A 21,459-nucleotide genomic window follows, 5' to 3' on the forward strand; every position below is an offset into this window, starting at 1 on the left:
CAATAATCCTAGACAAGATGGATACACTGATGCATTTGTTCGCCGCAACAGTTGCCGAATCAGCAGAAAATTCAGCATCTGCTAGAATTCTAGCACAACAAATTTCCACGAATGAAGGAACTGTTCGACAAGCAATAGAACTCATAAAAATGAAAGCCTTTAAAAGTTCCACTTCATCATATGCAGGTGCTGTAAAACAAACAATTCCACCACCTATATCCCGTCTAGGCGCTGCAGTACGTCCGACCAAGCCTGCAGTACTGGTTTTCCCGACAAATGACGAAATAAAAGATTCCGCATCAACAAAGGCCATCATACAAGAAGCGATAAATCCCAAAGAGTTAGGAGTGAAAATTACCGGCGTACGATTGGTAAAGAATCGTGGGGTCGTAATAAATACTGCCACAGAGTCCGACTCAGAACGCCTAGCAGCCGCACCAGGCTTCACATCAAACAAACTGGAAGCAAAAATCCCACCCAAAAGACTGCCACGTATAATCATTTATGATGTACCCCGGGAAGTTGAGGACGTAGACTTTCTACAAGGCATTCATCAATCAATCCGCGAAATACAATTACCTGCCGAAGTGTTCACAAAAACAACCATCCGCAGTCATCTTGCAGGACCTCGAGAAGGCCCTACATGTCACCGAGTATTTTATGTCCAACCAGCAGTAAGGCACCTATTAATAGAACAAGGTCGGTGCTATTTTGAATGGTCGTCACACAGAGTGCGTGACTTTACTGGTACAACATTGTGCACACAATGTTGCATGTATGGACATCCGAGCAAATTTTGTAAAGAGCCTCAAGTCTGTTCCCACTGTGCATCACAGGGTCACATATCTACCGAGTGTTCACAGTCTAATAAAACACAAATATGTGCAACTTGTACACGCTATGGGAAGCCCGCTAGTCACAAAACAGGGGAAAAACTATGCCCTGCACAAGAAGCATATTTAAAAAAGTCTCTCAACTCAATTGATTATGGCTGCTAAAATAAAATTAGTACACGCCAATATCGGTCATAGCCAGATAGCAACAGTCGACCAATGGACATCAGACCAAAAGAAAAATCAAACTTCTAGGAATAAGGCAGTCAAAAAAATTATTTTTCTTCAACAAAATCTTCAGCGATGCCGCTCAGCAATGGATCACATAATAGCTCAGGCCAAATACTATGATATATTACTTCTTCAAGAGCCTTACGTCGGAAATACGGGCAGAGTAACATCTCCCCATAATCTAACAATATATCAGGCCGACGGAACATCGGAAAACCCCTGCAAAGCCGTAATAATCATCTCCAATCCTAACCTCCGCCTTCTTTGGAGAAGCGACATATCTGACCAGTGCAATGCATTTGCAACCTTGAAATCTGGAACCTTGCAGCTAACGATTGGATCAATTTATATACCACCACCATCCTCAACATTGGTAACACTCCAAAAAATTGAAAAATTAGGAAAAGATAAAGGCGAATATATAATAGGAGGAGATTTCAATGCAAAAAGCAGCTGGTGGGGGAGCCCGAAAAATGACAAAAGAGGCGATGAGATCATCAGTTGCCTAGCCAGCATTGGGTGGCACGTATGTAATGAAGGATCAGTTCCAACTTACAGCACCTGGCGGAACGGGAAACATTTAAAATCTCATATCGATATCACTATCTTTTCACCAAACACAACACACAAAATTGCTAACTGGACAGTAGAAGACCAACACAACCCCATCTCAGACCACAACCCAATCACCTTTACTTGGAACAATACAATTAGCGTACTCTCACCCATGACCGACTCAACACGCATTTTTATAACAAATGAAAAAACCGACTGGAGAAAAATAAATGAATTGACAAGGGAAAACATGGCCGAGCTTAACATAGATAAACAGTTCCTTGAAAACATACATACAACTCCTGAACTCGACACTGCAGTGGAAACGGTCACCTCGGCAATCTCTATCGCATGCCATAAAATACTCCCACAAAAAACGCAACATGATATTAGGAAAAATCCAATCTGGTGGAACGCTGAATTAACAAAAATGAAAAGAATAACTCTCAGATCAAAACGGAAATTACAGAACTCAAGTGACATCATGCGACCACAAAAGCTCACTGACTATATCGACAAAAGAGAAGCATACAAAACAGCCATTGAGGAAGCAAAAATTAAAAGCGCTAAATTATTTTATGAATCTCAGACGCCAATGACAGCATGGTCTTCGCTATACAAAATAACAAAAAAAACTAATGCCAGCAATATTCAATCGACACTTACTACAGAGGGAGTAAAGCACTCATCCGCAAAAGACTCTGCAAAAGCCCTAATGGAAAAATTCTTTCCATACGATGATCCAACAACAGATACACTGATTCAACACTACATCAGACACACATCAGACAACCATATTCCGGGCGGAGAGGATGATATCCAATTCACACTTACTGAGATCCTATCCGCCTTACAGAATATGACTCCAAAAAAGGCACCTGGACACGACAACCTCACATTAGATATCTGCCAAAATTTCGCAAAAAACTTCCCTGAAGAAATTCTACTACTATACAATAAATGTCTGACACTCGTTCACTTCCCGAAATCCTGGAAAATAGCGATCATTAAGGCCGTTCCTAAGCCTGGGAAAGATGCTATGGACACAAAATCGTACAGGCCTATCGGCCTCCTTCCCGTTTTCGGAAAAGTGCTAGAAAAACTAGCAATTCAGAGAGTGCACTGGCATCTTACAAAAAACAACAAATTGAGCACTAAACAGTTTGGCTTTACCCCTCAAACATCAACAGAACACGCACTAAACAAAGCCGTACACATAATCTCAACGCATCTCGAATTGAAAGAATCACTCATAGCAATTTCCCTAGACATTCAAGGTGCATTTGATAACGCATGGTGGCCACACATAAAAAACGCCCTTGCAATCAAGTCAACACCGCCTAACTTGTACAAACTGTTTTGCAGTTATCTACAAGATAGGGAAGTAAAACTAAAGTATGCAGACGAAGAAATAAAACAAGACCAAACCCAAGGTTGCATCCAAGGCTCAACTTGTGGCCCAACACTATGGAATATCGCCTTAGACAGTCTATTAACAATACTCTTACCCCACAATACATACATACAAGCCTTTGCTGACGATGTGTTAATATTGATAGCAGCAAAAGACACCGACGAACTGGAATTAAAAACCAATAGCGTGCTTCAAAAAGTAAACTCATGGGGTGAAGACGTAAAACTAACCTTCTCAGATATTAAGACAAATATAATGTTTATCAACAAAAGGAAAATACGAACACCAGAAATCCAGTGGAAAGGAAAACCGAAAGAGTTGGTCGATTCCTTTAAAATTCTTGGCATAATACTAGACAGGCACATCAATTGGGCGAAACACGTCGACTACATATGTAAGAAAGCAGCTCAAATGGGAAAATTCTTTTTAAAAACAGCAAGAGCCACTTGGGGGGCGTCTCCTGAAGTTTTAAAAATTATATATCATGGAGCTGTGGAGCCAACCTTAACTTACGCGGCATCGGTCTGGAATAAAGCAACTCACAGAAAGTCGATCCAAAAAAGACTGAATTCCGCGCAAAGACCTTTCGCAATATCAATTTGCAAGGGATATCGCACAATATCGCTAACGTCAGCACAAGCCCTGGCAGGAATAGCGCCAATAGATATAAAAATACAAGAACTTACAGGAATATACCAAGTTAAAACAAGCCACATACTTCCCCGACACTTACCTACAGACAGAACATACGAAAACAAAATACACTACACACAACTTCCACATCCTGGTAACAGACATCTAGAAAATATAGAACACATAGGAACAGTTGACGAAGACACCAAAACAAAATACCACATCACAGGATTGGAGATCTACACAGATGGCAGTCTAATCGATAACAAAGTAGGGGCAGCTTTTGTAGCCTACGAAAATGGAACATTAATAACACCCCGAAAATTTAAGCTCGAAAGCTACTGCACTGTTTTCCAAGCAGAAATATTTGCTATCAGAGAATCTCTCGAGTGGACACTCAAAAGATTAAAGTTCCACAGACACGACTATGTAAACATATTCTCAGATAGCCAATCCAGTCTGGTAGCTCTCCAAAACCCATCATCGACACACCCACTTGTAAGAGACATTTTAACACTGTCAACACAGCTTCGAATGATAGGAACAAACCCCAGATTCTTCTGGATAAGAAGTCACACAGGGATAGCCGAAAACGAGGAAGCTGATAAATACGCTAAGCAAGCCACAACAGACAAAAGACCTTTAACCTATACACACTTCCCTCTGAGTTACGCAAAACAAAAACTAAACGAAGATACCATAGAGCTATGGAACCACAGATACACAACATCCGCCACAGGATCAATAACGCAGAAATTTATTCCAAACATAAACTGTGCCATCACTCTTGCCAGGAACTTAAATATATCACACGAACTCACACAGATACTAACAGGCCACGGATCGGTGCGAGCTTATCTAAAAAGATTTAAATTGAGGGATGACGACTGTTGTCCATGTGACGGCAACACATCTCAAACTGTGTGGCATGTCATCAACGACTGCCCTATACTAGAAAGGGAGCGATGGACTCTCAGGACTCGATGTAGACAACATAATCACGAAATTGACCTCCAAAAGCCTTACGAAGCACTAAGCAATAGAACAACACAAGAACACTACACAAAATATTTAATCCTGGCCATAAAGAAAATTAAAGATATAAATGGAGGCACCTAATTAGCCCCACATCAATGCAACTAACCCACCCAACCACCTTGTACGAAAAAGCAAGGGTATGGTTATTATAAAAAAAAAAAAAAAAAATCCACGGATAGACATTACAAGGCAAAGTCAAAAAACATGGCCCTTTGACAATGTCTTATTTGTTATACTTACTTGATCCTTGACTGAATGGGTAGGCATTAAAGTGTCCTTACTTTATTGTAATAATAGATTTAAGGTTGGAAATAACAGTGTAGATATTGAGATAAATCCCGGGTCCTGTGGCTAGCACAGGATGTTGGTAGGACCCGGGATTCACAAAAATTAAATAATAAGTAATTAAAAAGTCTTTCTTTGTTGAACACGTGGCTTTATATTTTCAACGGTTATTTTTACAAAGAAACTTAAGTTTAACAGTAGGTATTCAAATTAATCTTATATTGTTACGTTCCTAATGTTAATTATTATATACTTTTTTTTATTTATTTAAAGCCTCAATGGAGGCTTATTCAGCTGTTACATTATATACATGTTTATAACAGATTTTTTTCAATAGATTACAGTAAGATAAATAATAACAATAATAATATTTAAACATCAATAGAACATTTGGTAAGGAACAATTTTATAATAAAAAGACCTCAATATTGGGCTCGGTCAAAAACAACTCGATATCTAGAGACAACAACTGATACCCCTTCTTTATCAACCTTGGAACTAGCACTTTTCTTTGTATGTCATAGAGTGGACATTGCCAAATAACGTGATTGAGGTCTTCATTGGCATTTCCACATAGACATTTTGGACTGTTAACTATCCCTATGCGATAAAGGGATGATGCAAGACTGTAGTGATCCGCTCTGCAGCAATTCACGGTAACAACGATTTCTCGATTAAGCCCTTTATTGGCATATCAAGGTTTTGCTTTACCACTGTAATATTCGGTAAAATACTTTTTACCTTTTGTTTGGCCTTGTTCTTTTACAAATATTTCTGTTTTGGTTTTACCTATATTTTTGAAAGAATAAACAAAGTCTGTATATATCGTCGTTGCGCCTGCAAAATCCGACAAACATTTTTTTGCGAAAATTTGTATTTTACGCTATGTGATAGAACAACACACAGCGGATAGGCCTGTAAAACCCGTTTTCTAATATCAAAGCTAGTTTAGAAAAATTCAAAACAAGCTATGTATTTTCATTTAAAAAATGGCTTCAAAATACTCTATGAAGAGTCCGTTCACATATCGCATTTTAAACTAAAGGAAAAAAACTTTAATTGCGCCTGTTAATGACACATACCGGAGTTTGCGTGCCGAGTCTTGCTTCAGAACGCGCGTTTTATGGTCAGTCTTGTTGTGATTTGCAGCCAGGGAACTCATATCTTTTCTGAAGCTATAAAAACAGTGTGAATTTACACAGAACCGAAAAAAATTGACAAGTCTAAGTTACAATTACAATTACAATCCCTAAAGTTATATATGCATCGAGATTATCATTTCTTTTACGATAATCTCAAATACTAATTTCGTTAATTACTTAGGTACCTACCTACTTACCTTTTTTTATTTAAAAAAAAAATATAACAATAGCTATAAGAATAAAGATTAGTTTACTAGTAGGTAGGCATTGTGACTGTTTATTAATAGGCATTATTAAGAGGTTGATTTGTTTTGTTAAAATGTAAATGTAAATAAAATTAATATTGTATTATTATGTATCTTGTGTTGCTTAAGAATATTACTTGGTTTGTAATACTAGTTACCTTTTTTTTCTTATTTCGATAAATAAAACGTCATTTGTCAAATTTGTTTAATTATTTGTCCATCCTACTCTGAACACATATTTTTATTCCCCCTTCACTTGATAATTACTTATTTAAATGTCAAATTTTGGTTGGGAAGATAAAGGTTTGTTCAAAACAGACTATTGGCTTTGTTAAAGATGTTTTACGCATAAAGTCAAACATCGTTAAATTATGGAATTATCATTGTAAAAACCCGGTGTAAAATGCGCTGTCTAAAATACACGTATTTACAATCCGTGCTGCCCCAACCACAAAGCGGATAAAAAGACCCAAATAAAATCAGCTATGTGTCTTTCAGCCACAAAAAAAAATATTACGACCAAAGTGCTAAATATTGTATTATAAAATATCATTTATACTGAATCCGAAGTAAGGATCTAATTTTCGGTTGACTTTTTTTAAAAAAACGTGAGTCATTATTGAATAAATCAGTTTTTTCCTTCTCCTGAACAGTTGTGTTTTTTTACATAGCGGATTTTGCAAACGCGGCGACGATATTATTTTTAAAATATAAGTGCAAACTATAAGGCGATCATATAATATGTACTCCCGATTTTTGGCAATTATTAGGTTGCACTATTGGACACAGGAAGGAGTAGTACACTTCTGCGGACGCGTCAGACTACTCACCACTACTCACTTCGGTCATGCTTCATTCGGGGATTGGCCTCCTGGCGTAGTTTATAGTGTTTTAAGAGATTTATTATTAATATCGTGTTTGTTCAATCTTGGAAAAACATAGGTTTAATGTAGAAAATATTAGTGCAAAAATACTTTTATTAATTTATTTAAGTAAAAAAATACAAGTTTGATTAAAATAACATAACATTGCTTTGACAATGACTACAATACATACTTATAATGAAATTCACAAACATTTCGAGTTTCTATCAATTGCTATACATTTGCGAATGTGTTTGTTTTAAAATTCCACGATAAAATTAAAACATAGTACCTACTTACATACAAAAAATTCGGCACTGAAACAAGTGCGTGCCTATACATACTTGGCATTGGCGGACGCTACTCGCGTGCCAGGACTTCAGTGGCATCTAACTGGTTTTAAAAAAAAGGATTGATTATTTTTCTAATATTATTACAATAACGCGCGTGTTTGAAGATGTACCTAACCGAAAAAAAATAATTTGTTTAAAAACGGTACATGTTCAAACACGTGTGTTACTATGATCTTAATCCCTACTTTATTTATCGTTTGTCAATTGATGGCAACGACCGTATGTTGTAGCTTAACCACTGGGGAATGCCAAAAGAAATAGCGTATTTCAAAAAATTACTACCTTATTCTTAGGTCAATAATTATTATAAAGCAATCATTATTCGTAGGATGTTTATCAAACGTGAATGGTCAAAGACATAGGTTATAATTAGTATCATTAGAATTATCTTCAAATGTGTTAATCTTGCCCATTTTTTGTATAATAAAATGCCTAATTCTTTTCAAATTTGGGATCACAGAGATTATCAATATATTTTTTTATCGTAAATATTTCACTATTATAATGTCAACATAAATTATACTGATGGTTTTATAAATGCGTTAAAAAAACATTGAATATAAAAAATCTTAACACAACTGCACATTTATGTATTGAAATATGACTATATTCTAAAACATTAGAGCGATAGGCTAAAAAGAATCCTATTTTATGTAACAAAAATAATTTATGCAGTCATCAAATGTTTAAAATAAATATAAAGGATAATAAGGATTCAAATTTATATACATAGATTATCAACAACGTTTAAGGAATGTCCAGGGTTGTGCTCTGAAAATACAATAAAAGCTCCATTTTGACCTACGCTGAGCATATGGGCCGTTAAGACAACTAGATGTCGAGCATTTATATGAACACAGAATGCATTGATACAGTTTTTCACCAGTATGTATAAATGTATGTCCTAAAATCATTAGATGAGGAGCATCTATATAAAAATGCATTGCATTTATAAGGTTTTTCACCAGTATGTGTAATTTTATGTCTCTTAAGATCACCAAGCTGCGAGCATTTATATGAACATACTTTTACATTTATAAGGTTTTTCACCTGCATGTGTCATTTGATATAAGCAAGTACAAAGCATCTGTATATACATACATTGTATTCATAAGGTTTTTCATCTGTACGTAAGTGTCACTTAATTCTGTTTTGAGATTACCAAGCTGCGAGCATCTAAATGAACATCTTATTTATAAGATTTTTCACTAGTATGTCATTTTATGTTTTTTAAGATCACTAAGATGAGCATATATTTAACATACATCATTACATTAAAAAGGTTTTTCACCAGTATGTGTGATTTTATGTTTCCTTAGACTACCAAGTCGCGAGAATCCATATGAACATACATTACATCTGTAAGGTTTTTCACCAGTATGTGTCATTTTATGTCTCTTAAGATCACTAAGTTGCGAGCATCTAAATGAACATGCATTGCATTGATAAGGTTTTTCACCAGTATGTGTCATTTTATGTTTCTTTAGATTACTAAGTTGTGAGAATCCATATGAACATACATTACATTTGTAAGGTTTTTCACCAGTATGTGTCATTTTATGTTTCTTAAGATCATTAAGTTGCGAGCATCTATATGAACATGCATTGCATTGATAAGGTTTTTCACCAGTATGTGTCATTTTATGTTTCTTTAGATGACCAAGTTGTGAGAATCCATATGAACATACATTGCATTTATAAGGTTTTTCACCAGAATGTGTAATTTTATGTATCTTAAGATCACCAAGTCGCGAACATCTAATTGGACATACATTGCATTCATAAGGTTTTTCACCAGTATGTGTCTCTTTATGTCTCTTAAGATCAGCAAGACGCGCGCATCTATATGAACATACACTGCATTTATAAGGTTTTTCACCCGTATGTGTCATTTTATGTGTTTTAAGATAACTAGATGTCGAGCATCTATATGAACATACATTGCATTTAAAGGGTTTTTCACCAGTATGTGTCATTTTATGTATTTTAAGATGACCAAGTTGCGAGCATCTGTATGAACATACGTTGCATTTATAAGGTTTTTCACATGTACTTGTATTTTTATTTGCTTTAATATCACTGTGTTGAGAAAATACTACGATTTGATTTTGATCATCAATCACGTCCATGTGAGCAATTTTGTGAGTTTTTAGAGCACTTCTGCTACCAAAAACTGCGCTACAAATGCAGCAAATTAAATTACGTGAGAAATGGATTACTCTTCTCAGAATAAGTCGAAGTTCCTTCGGCGTATCTTGTTCTAAGATTTCTTTTTTAATGTCTTTCTCATCTATCGTGACTTCTGAATACTGCAACATTCTATACTAGATTCCACCATCTGAGGAGTGTTGACTGTCGCCTGTATCGTGATGCTTTGTGAAAAATCCCTTGGTAGAAACCTAGAAAAAAATTCAATATTATCAATTGTTATGTGTTATAATATTCCATTTGTTATTTTTTTTTCACTTTGCTTTTCAGCATCTGCAGACATTATTAAATAACGAAATGAGAGTAAAATGGCAAGAGTGTCGTTGGAGAGTATGCATAAGCCTATGACACCAACACAAGAGCACTGACCTTCAGTTGGTGTTCGTGTAGGTGAAATTTTGACGCATAACTGCATATTTCAGCCTTATAATAAATCCTGTCGCTAAATAAAAAGACGTTAACCACACATAACAAAACCAAAGTAAGAACCAATGTGTAAGTCCCGCAGTTCATACTGACCGGTTTAACAACTACTCAGGATGGGCTGTGGATGCAAAGAGTCACGAATAAATTATACGTAAGTATTATAGATGTAGTATATAGGATTAATTAAATATATTTATAGGTATGACAGGTATGCATAACGAGTTAATATGTTTTTAAATGTTTAATTGTATTATTAATATAAGATCACCGAGCAAATTTAATAACGCCATTACTCAATGTATAGAATCGATTAAATTAATAATCATTATATAATTGCCATTACATCATAATCAAATGACGCATCAGAATACGTAGTTGTTATATAGAATCGTGTAAAAAGCAGCATATTTTATTATTATGCAAATTTACGTAAATTTAATAATATAGTGCAAGCTCTCTTTGTTATAATTGCTATATAACTCCGTATTTCAGACAGAGCCAGCGCTCAGGCCAATTTTACACGCACGTTTTGTTATGTTATGTATAAGGTGCAGTGAGTGGAAAGAGAACACACTAGGTGGCCAATTTTATATAGATAAACCCCATACGAGTGAGCGAGATAATACCGTAATGCTAAAACAGAATTAATCAAAATTTCGTTGCGTAATAATTATTTGTGATGCCATAATTGATTTATATAAACATAGATATTTAAGGCGAACTTAATAATATATTAACTAATAGACTAAGATAATATTAAGTTTTTATAACTTTGTATTTATCCTTTAGACGAGTATGTCCGAACATAAATAGAGATGAAAAATCATAGTTTGTAAAGCTCAAAAGTGGACGATATAACAATAAAGTTTAAACGCACATCCTTACAAGTCCAGTCGATGGGCTAAGGCAGGGGTAGCCAACTACGGCTCGCGAGCCGCATGTGGCTCTTTGGGTATTGGCGTGCGGCTCTTTGCCAAATTTTTCTCCATTTGATATTGATACGAGCACTTTTGAAAAACAATTATATTGGTAAATCCACTAAGCAAATAGTTATGGAGCTCAAAATTTGTAGGTCTTGCCACCAAAATTGAGGATTTGGATAGAGAACAAAGCAATGGGGCGCTCTAAAAGATCTACATAAAGTAGATACTACGATTTTAATACATATTATGGAATAGCTTTCCGAACTCACATTCGAGTTTGCATAATAATATGTATGTGAACAATCATTTTTAAACATGAAAAATATAAATAGCATTTAGAGAAGCCAAATAATCGATGAGAAATTTTTGGAGTCGCGCCTGAAATTAAAAACTACAAGTTACATACCAAACATACACACTCTCCAAAGAAATGCAAGGAAGGTCAATGTTCACATTAGTTTTGAGGAATGCGTAAAAAATGTATGTTATTCATATTCTGTAAAAATTATATTTATAATGTCAACTATGTAATTAATTCATTTAAATAAATCATATTTATCAAAATATACGTATGGCTCTCGAAATTTTTTTAACCGTTGTGCCACTCATATTTGGCTCTTTTTGTTCAAGAGTTTGCCGACCCCTGAGCTAAGGGATCATTATGTATGTAAATGATTAACTTCTCCTATTCAAGATGTAACTATTTGAGAGGTAAAACTTTAATCCGCGCAGCGTTTCTCTTCTTTTTCTGGTAAAACCTGATGGCCGAGAGTACATCCTAATTATATGTGCGGTTCTCCAAATTTCTAATTAGCGACTTTATATTATTAAGACTTTTATAAGTTAATAAAAATTAAATAAATAAATATATATAAATAAATTTGGACGTTATTACTACGAATTAGTTCCTATAATTATAAATATAAACTATATATTTTGTTTACAGTTTTTATAGGAACTATATTATACAATATATAAATTATATGTGACCTTGACCATGGAATAATAGTAGTGCCATTAACAATAAATATCGTTATACTGAACGTGAGTTTTATTCGTTAAAATAACTGTAGTGAAGCACCATCTTCGAGTGTTTTCACCATGTACTCCAAGATCCTCACATAGATGACCCCCAAATCACATATCTGAGCCAGTCGAATCTGGGTAACTGTCACCTGCCTAGCTTGAAGGCGAAACAAAGGTCACAAAAAATATTCAAATCTCATCAAACAACTTCGATCAATAGTATAAACAATATTTTAATATCATACTTCGAAATTCCACATTATTTAATAGAACACTCACTTCACGATACTAATTCATATTGGCGAAGGAATTGTGGGGTGTGAGTATGACTATTAGACAACGAAATTCAAAATAACTATATCCAGTGAAAACTTCTACGGTTTATTTCAATATTTCGTGATTTTGGAATATTATTATTAACTATCACTATAATTAATTTGTAAATTAAATTAATAACGTTTGGCTTGCCCGCTCTTGCGGCACATCCCGCTTTAGCCCATTAATTATTGGTATTTAATGAATGAATAGCTGTTTGAGGTTTTCCATAAATTTTTGATTGTATAAACTAAAGTATAGTAGGGTGAGGGGTGCAATCACTTATTTATACTAAAAATAAACGCTACATGCAAGGAGAAGTGGACAAAGAATATCTTACTCGAGAGATGAATTTTTATCCACTGCACATAACTACACTCGCTGAAGATAAAAAAGATGATCGAGATTTTGTATTTTATGGCAGGTAATATATTATAATTAGGTATTACATTAAATCACCAATTCGTGATATTTCAACTCGATTCATATGAAATACCATTACCTCTCTGTTTTCAAGATTCCACAATGGAAAAAGAGTTTTATTTTTTGCTTAGATAGAACATACGAAAGGGTTAATCCTCAAACCGACCTGTAATAATGCGTATTCTTTTTGACACTTATGATCAGTATTTAAAACGGCAATTCATGAAATGAGTAATGATCAAACAGCGATTCAAAGGTATAAATAATGAAAGAAATGAAAATATAATTAATATTAAATTCTACAGGTTTATTAAATATTAATTATATTTTTATTTCTTTTAAAATGGAATTCTACCAAGTAAATGCTAACTCAATTAATATATAAATAATGTTTTACTTAAGCGATGACGCTTATTTTGGGCTAAACGGATTTGTTAATAAACAAAATTGGGGCATATGGGGTTCAATCTAGAAGAGACCTTACAGATCTCTTTAGATAAAAATAATACACTAGCTTGTGCAGTTTACATGCTGGTGGAATCATCGAATCTTATTTATTAAAAAGGAAGCGGGAGCTCGCATTACGGTCAATGGGGATCATAAGATAAGGCACTGGCCCATGATCGCTGCTGTTGCAAATATGGATGGCATTGATCCGGACAGGATGTGGTGTCAACAGGATAAAACTACGTATCAGGATAGGATCGCAACCACCGACTTATTGAATAAGGTTTATTTATGATATGAATCTGTCAATTTGCTTCCAAAGTCATGCGATTTGACAAATACGGAATATTTCCTGAGTGGCTAGGTGACGCTGATAATCCATACATAATTGACGCCTTGGAAACCAACATTGTTAGTGCTATTTGTAATATACAGCCAGCAGTGCTCGAAAAAGTGCCCCCAAAACCGGACGTGCAGAATGCACTTCGTCAAGAACTCCGCGGTGGCCATATACCACAAATCAATTTGAAATGTTGGGCACTGTCGACTGTCTAAAGGACCTGAAGGTACACGCTAGATACCTATGTACATTAATTTTAAAACTTAAATACGCTATCTGTAGATATAAATAATAGCGAGGATATTATATTTCATGTAATTAAGGATAACTAAGTCGCTGATTAGCAATCATGTAAGCGTGAACCAATTTGTGACTTTTTAGGGCACTTCCGCATCCAAAATATTGCAAATGCTGAAAATTAAATGCGTGAGAAATATATTACCCTTGTCAGAATAAGTCGAAGTTCCTTCGGAGTATTTGCTATAAAGATTTCTTCTTTAATATTTTGTTGGTCTATCGTCATTTCTGAACACTGCATCACTTGAACTTCGATTCCAACAGGCGAGGATTGTTGCCCCCAATCTGTATCGTGATGCCTTGTGAAAAATTCCTTAGTAGAAACCTAAAAAGCCAAAATTATCGTTTTTATAAATTCTAAATTATGTTTTCTACTGTTACGTTTGAGTTATTTTTTTTCAACGTTTATGATTTTCAGAATCTTAAGACATCAACTCATTTAGTGCTGACACCACGACTGGCGCGTTTGCGTTAGTTGGCCATTAGATATAATTAACATGATATTTAAATGTGATAATTAATTAGTAATTAGTAGGACAGCAATGAATACGTTAAGGCTATACCTCAGTTGAGGCATGGTCTACAAAATCGTTGCTAGGCGATGCGTCGATTGCGGGTCACGGGTGCAAATGACGCATGCCGAACGAAATATATTTTGTCATATAAATCCAAGATGCGTCCATTTAATGTTATGTTTATTTTTCCATTAGTAACAATAATAATATATTCATTGACATGTTTTCTTTTTCAAGAAAATAGGTAACGTTTTAAGTCATTACACGTTTAAGAATTAATACCCCCGTCGCCATCACGAAACAAATTGACGCATTCACACCTCGACGTTCGCTCTTCGAATGCCAGCGAGTCCAAAATTTCATCGCGCCTGTAGTTGAAAATTATTTACCGTTTCACTAATGTATCGTCTTAAGTAAAGAAATGAGAGTAAAAATGACGACAAAAAATGATAATAGTACCTACCCTACCCCTACCAAGGTATTACATACGAATTTAATATTGTTACAGAATAATCCGTAAAAAGTTAAAACAAAATATGGAACTCAACATGTAACATCCAAAAGGAAATACATTAAACAGAATAATATGATACAATTATTGTGGTACAAGTCTTGGTACAATATGTGTAATTTGTTTTGTACAAAATTATTATAGTTTTGAATTCAAATTCAAAGATTGGATAACATAATTGACTGATGTCAATAAAATATGTTCACTATGCAACTGTGCTATGTCTATTTCTGATATTTCTGGATAAAATAACTAACGATCACCTAAATAACGAAACGATGGCCGAGCAGCTTACGCGTCGGGATGCGTGCAATAAACTTCCTCTTTACTGGAAGCATTTTTTTTATAAATGTTACGCCGAATGTGAGAAATTGACTATTACATGAAATGGGCAAAAATTTGCCAAAATCATGAAAAATGCAAACCCGTTGCCTTATTCATGAATTAGACAAAATATCTGCCGAGTGCGTAAATTCAGCAGTAATTTTTCTGCATAGTTCATGGATTTTACAAATTAGATAGTAGCGCTACGGTGGTGTTTTTTAAAACTAAACTAAATGTGTCAAATGCTAATGCATTGGTCAAAATTTACGTATATTATCTATGGTCAAAATATATGGTCGCGCTCCGGTGGTGTTTTTTGCAACTAATCAAACTAACCAAATATGCCAAATGTCATTGATTATAATATAAAATTATACCAATCAATAACTACAATGACGTTCATATCCAAAAAATTTTTTTTTTTAATAATTTGATTCATGCTTGGGTATCAATCGTGCAATGGTCGATTATATGTTTGTGATAGTTTGTCGACACTTGTTAGCTAACCTGAAATTCAGTTGAATCCAGAATTATAAGACCTAACCTAAACTAAACTAACCTAACCTAACCTAATAATATTATATTATGTCCAATTATAACTAATAAAACCAACCGTATTAAATTTAATTTTTCTACTGTCATGTTGCCAATTTAAGAATTCCATACCCCGGCGAACTCACGTAGTCGGCAGATAATTTACCTAATTCATGAATAAGGCAACAGGCTTCTTATTACATGAATTAGCCAAAATTTTTCCCATTTCATGTACTAGTCAATTTCGCATATTCGGCGTAACATAAACAATAGAACAAATTAAGGTTATTTTTTTTACATAATATCTTATCTTGGATGCCTTAAAAGGCACTCGCGGGAGATTAATTTAACGTACAGTGGATCGCAATTTTAGATACCAATTCACATTAAAAATTGCTTTACATTCGAATGATTGTGATGTATAAATTATCATAACTAAATACTCATGATTTAACGAAAGATGTACAAATCTACACATATATTGTATTAATACATTATTAGTGTAAGCTAAACCCAACAAATGAAACAAGTTGGAGCGAATTAATAATGGTGTAATGAGGAGGTTCAAAGATGCATTTGCAAATTCCAACCTTCTATATAAGACAGCACACATTATGTCTACTTACAATTGGCCTGTAATCTGAATAGGAACAACCCGGTTGAGGGTATTCATCATCATAATATATTGGGTGTGAAACATCTTCAATAATCTCACGCTTGACGACGGCTTGTTGATCATCTGTCTCAGATTTTATATTAGAGAGGTCAGCCATAAGGCACTGAAAGAAGCAATTATTATATTTTGTAAACACTGTAAAACCAGTTTCAGTTCTCGTAACATCCATATAACAATGTATAATAATTATATTTAACATGAATTAGTAGATAACCTAACCTAACCTATAATATCACACATGTATCGTGGCTGTCAAATTGTATAAACATGTAATTTTTTTAAACAAAGTTTAATATCATCGCAAGTTCCCACATTGTTTGTAAAAAGCAACATATTATATTATATTACACATATCGCTGCTATTGCCAATCTAAAGTGTTTGTAAAAGATATCATTTTCCAAAAACTAACCTCGAAATTGCAACTTGAAACGTCGGCATTCTCCTGCTTTACAAGAGTGCGAACTTCCGGGCTGTTTGTGTGGCTAGTCTGTGTATCAAACAAAGGCTTGCCTTCTGTATCAGATTGTTCTTCGTCACATTCTCGCTTTACATCCATTTTAATTAATTGTAAGTATGCTTGGAACAACGTGACAAACAGGATCCATTCAAGGTATATTAATTTTAGAGAAGTGTTGCCACAACACGTATAAATTATCTAAGGCCGAATTACTGAAAAGCATGTTCTAAACAAATACACATTGACAACGTATACGGTTATTTTTAACTTATATATTAAATTAATACAATAACGTAGAACACATTATTTATTACCTACCCATTGAGTGAAGGATCAAGTATAACAAACAAATTATGAATAGGTAGGTACTTTTAATTTATTGTTTGTAAAAAACCATGGATACTATTCATGGCTTTCTCATAGATAGTTATGCTTACATTACCTATTATAGGCAATGTGTTTAAATGCTAGAGGATATTGATATCAATTTTGGTCACTTATTTTGATCGACTTCGGTTTATATTTTGTAGTGTAAAAAATTAAAACTTAGCCGTTCTTGGTAGTAAGTATTGACTTGACGTCTGTCCCTGTTAACTATCTTAGAATTAATCGGGAGCACCTCAGTAAATTAGTAGGTACCTACCTAATCTTTGTTCTTCCAAGGAGCAGAACTTTACTAACCTACTATTGATGGTGACAATTATTGGAACGGCTTTAACTCTGTTCAACCAAATCGCTTCGGATCTAGATATATTATATTGCTCTTACGCGAGGATGAGTAGATATAGGTTGACGTCGTTTTATATACCTATCTTAAAATAGGGTCCATTTAGCCCATTCGGTGTGCTTCCATGCTTTATAATAATTTAAAATTTTTGTACTTACCTTTTACTTTACTTTTCATGTATATGACGTGATAGTTACTGTATATATTTTTTTTCTCTTTACACTAATAATTATTCCTTGTTTTTAAATATCATGTTGTGATCGTCTTGAATTTATTATTTTTAATGTTCGAATAAAAAAAAATTGAATTGAATTGAAATTCAATATGATTATTAATTGCCAATACTAAACACTGGGGATTAATTGTAGTTAACTAATGAGAAATATCAGAAAGTAGGTTGGTACCGACTAACAAACATTTTTACCAATACCTACCATACCATAATAATATTAATTTATCATTAGGTATTTCGTTTGTATGCAATCAAAATGGAAAGAGCAAAGGGCTATTAGGGAAGGTAAGATGTCATGTTTTAGAGGACATTGTACATATAGCACTACAATGCCCTAAATTATGAACTTCACAGAGTACAGCTGCGAATTGCGGATATCTATGAGAATGTCGACGAATTGAAAGGTGTTCTGGCGGTGGGTAAGACGGAAGAGCTAGGCAAAATAATTGTAAAGTTATTTAACAGAATAGGAGTGAGGACCTGATCGATGGATCCCCTTCTAGAAGCGAAGAGGCGATTATGACAGCGAGTCGCAGTCAAAGCCTCGGTAAAATCACAAAAAAAATATAGATGTTTAATAATTATTAGTAAGTAGGTACCTAGTATTATTATTATCTAAATTGCGATAACTATTATCCAAAAGAGAAAAAACCACTCCGATAGGTAGGTACATTTATTCTATACGCAAACATGGATACAAAGCGACAATGATTGTCGCTTTGTATTATTTTTGTCTACATAAAATTATTTTATGTAGACCAATCTGACACAGATAAGAAACCTTGGATTTATGTATCAATAATAAATTATTGTGCCTCCTAATTAATTAATATTGATAATTCCAGGTGTAATTTTAAGTTTAGTTATTAAAACTAATATCCTGTGTTTTTATTGTGTATGCAAAAATATATCAACGATCAGGAATAATAATTAATATGGTTTAGTTTTTACAAAACATTAAAAAACCTACGAATGTGTCAAACAAGCGACCACGTAACCTACAATAATGTTTATGTTCTTCTTGTAAATTATTAAATTCTTTTTTGACGTAATAATTGAAAGGTATAATATTAAACAAACGAACTGTTTATCAAACAACGATTACAGCTCGTAAGTACTATAATTTTATCCGAAATACCGTGAACTACTATAATTTCTTGTACTGCGTACTATAAATAATTCGAAAAAATACATGGCAACACTCTCCTGATGTCTATGGTAGATTTGTAGAAGCCATTTTAGTCTATGCCATTGTATATTAACCTATAATAATTCAGCGCACACGTGGTCGTGAAGCTATTGACAGTTTTGATATCAAATACCGTATACAATGGAAGTAAAAACTGAAATAATCGATGAAATATCTGACGAAACGGCGGAGGACATCAGCGACGGTGCATACCAATCGATTGACCTAAATCACTTCAAGAGCAAAGGTCGATTTGACGTGACAGTCAAACAGGAAAATATCGATGACATCAAAAGTATCCCCTTAAAAGAGGTAAGTAGATTCATATTTTGTTAAGGCGAAAGTATTCACAATTGTGTTAACAAATGCGCATTCAGTTTTTAAAAGAAAGCATGAGTATTCTTCAAGGTTACCTACCTACCTAATATATTATTATACTCTTAATTGACACTACAACATGCCATGAGTTTAAATGACAATTGTGTAGTGAAACATTAATGTAATAGTAGAAGTGAAACGATCAAAAATCTATCCATACTTTGAGAAAATATCACAATAATGCATCATACCGTACCAGGAATCAAACTGTTATCACCGAATGAAAGGCGAATATCTTTCGCACAGGACCACGTCTGTTTACAAATGTAGATAATATAATACGACGTATTTGCTAGTAGTATTTCGTATTCGTATATTATAATGTAATCATTAGTTACTTAAAATAATTTTTCTTTGTCGGAATATGACAGCTGTCGGATGTTCAGCTTATCCATTTCCTTCGCATATTTTTGTTCGCAAGCGGTGTGCACACAATATAAACACTAATAACAACCGATAACACGAAGCACGTTTAATTAGTGTTAAGTGACATTCTTGGCATCTTTGCTTTAAATATGTCATATACAGTGATATAGGTACTATTAGATGAGGAGTTCCCATACAAGTGTCATTTTAAAAATGTACCACAAAAGAAGATATTACGAATATCGTCTTATAATATTTCCTTGTAGGTATAATGCGTTAAGACCGTTAACATGGATTCCCGAATTTCACCCGTATTGCCCTGGCTGTAAAACAAAATTTCGTTTTTGGAATAGTGACCCTAAGGGTTATGAAACCCAAAGCTTGCAAGCTACCAAAAATTCATGTCTGAGCGGACAGAGCAAGTCGTCATGCGCTGACTATTAGTTAGAGTAAGATGCAAGCTAGATCGGGCTTACTCATAATTATTGCCAGGTCGTTTTCGAGACAAATATTAAGTGAGCTTATATCGAGTTAAGTCCGCTGATATTAAAACAGTAAGTTTTAAAACTGGCCGAGTCGCTGAAAATCGGGCGTCATTTTAAGAAGCATATCGACTACCTCATGGAATAACACACTAACTCTAAATTATCAACTTTTCAGGAGAGCAAAAAAACCATTCAAAAAAATGTGTAGCATAAGCCGTTTATTGTGTGCAAATATTATTTAAATTATAATTTATATCTTTAAATAGCAAATCATTTAAGCAGACAATCAACTTTTGCATGACATTACTTTAGGAAATAACACCCTAAATGTGTTCTTCCACGGTATGTTTGACAACTAAAATATTACATCTAGATTTGGTGTGATTTTTTCCGTTTATATTTTTTAGAGGGTGGATATATCTATACTTAGTGTGTTTTTCCATGTAATTATTATTTTTTTCATAAAAAAAGTACCACGTAACTTGAGATGGAGTTTTTTTCCATGCTAATTCTGAACGATAATCTTAAATATCTCGACTTAGAGTGATTTTGGTATTGAATTTTACGAGGAGTGACATACTATGTGCTCTTAGTGTTTTCTTTCTCGATGATATTTGATTAAACCAAAAATATTTTTAGATATTCTGATGGAATATGAAGAGATTTTTTAATTCAACAATATTTTATCGCAATAAATTGTATTTTAACCATTCAGTCATTTTCAGGTAATTGTTTTACAGAACATACTATTATAGTAAGATAGTTGCAAAAGGTACTAAATGAATATTTCAGTCAACATAATAATGATTGATAGTATATATTAAAAAAAATGATAGGATAGTTAATTACCTATATATTTTACATAAATTACGTTTGCATTGCAGCATTGTCAACTAAATAGGTACCTACATGGAACGTTATGTAAATGAATCTTCTTTTATATTAATTGTGGGAAAACTATCAACTAACATACAACTGTATTCTTAAAATTAGATTTAAAATATGTACAAAATATTACTTATAAGACTTATATTTCTATGCAGCTACTTATTTCTATCGCACCACGC

This window comes from Rhyacophila brunnea, unplaced genomic scaffold (genome assembly GCF_057557595.1).
Source record: "Rhyacophila brunnea isolate RB1 unplaced genomic scaffold, BYU_Rbru_1.0 scaffold_13, whole genome shotgun sequence".
Lineage (NCBI taxonomy): Eukaryota > Metazoa > Arthropoda > Insecta > Trichoptera > Rhyacophilidae > Rhyacophila > Rhyacophila brunnea.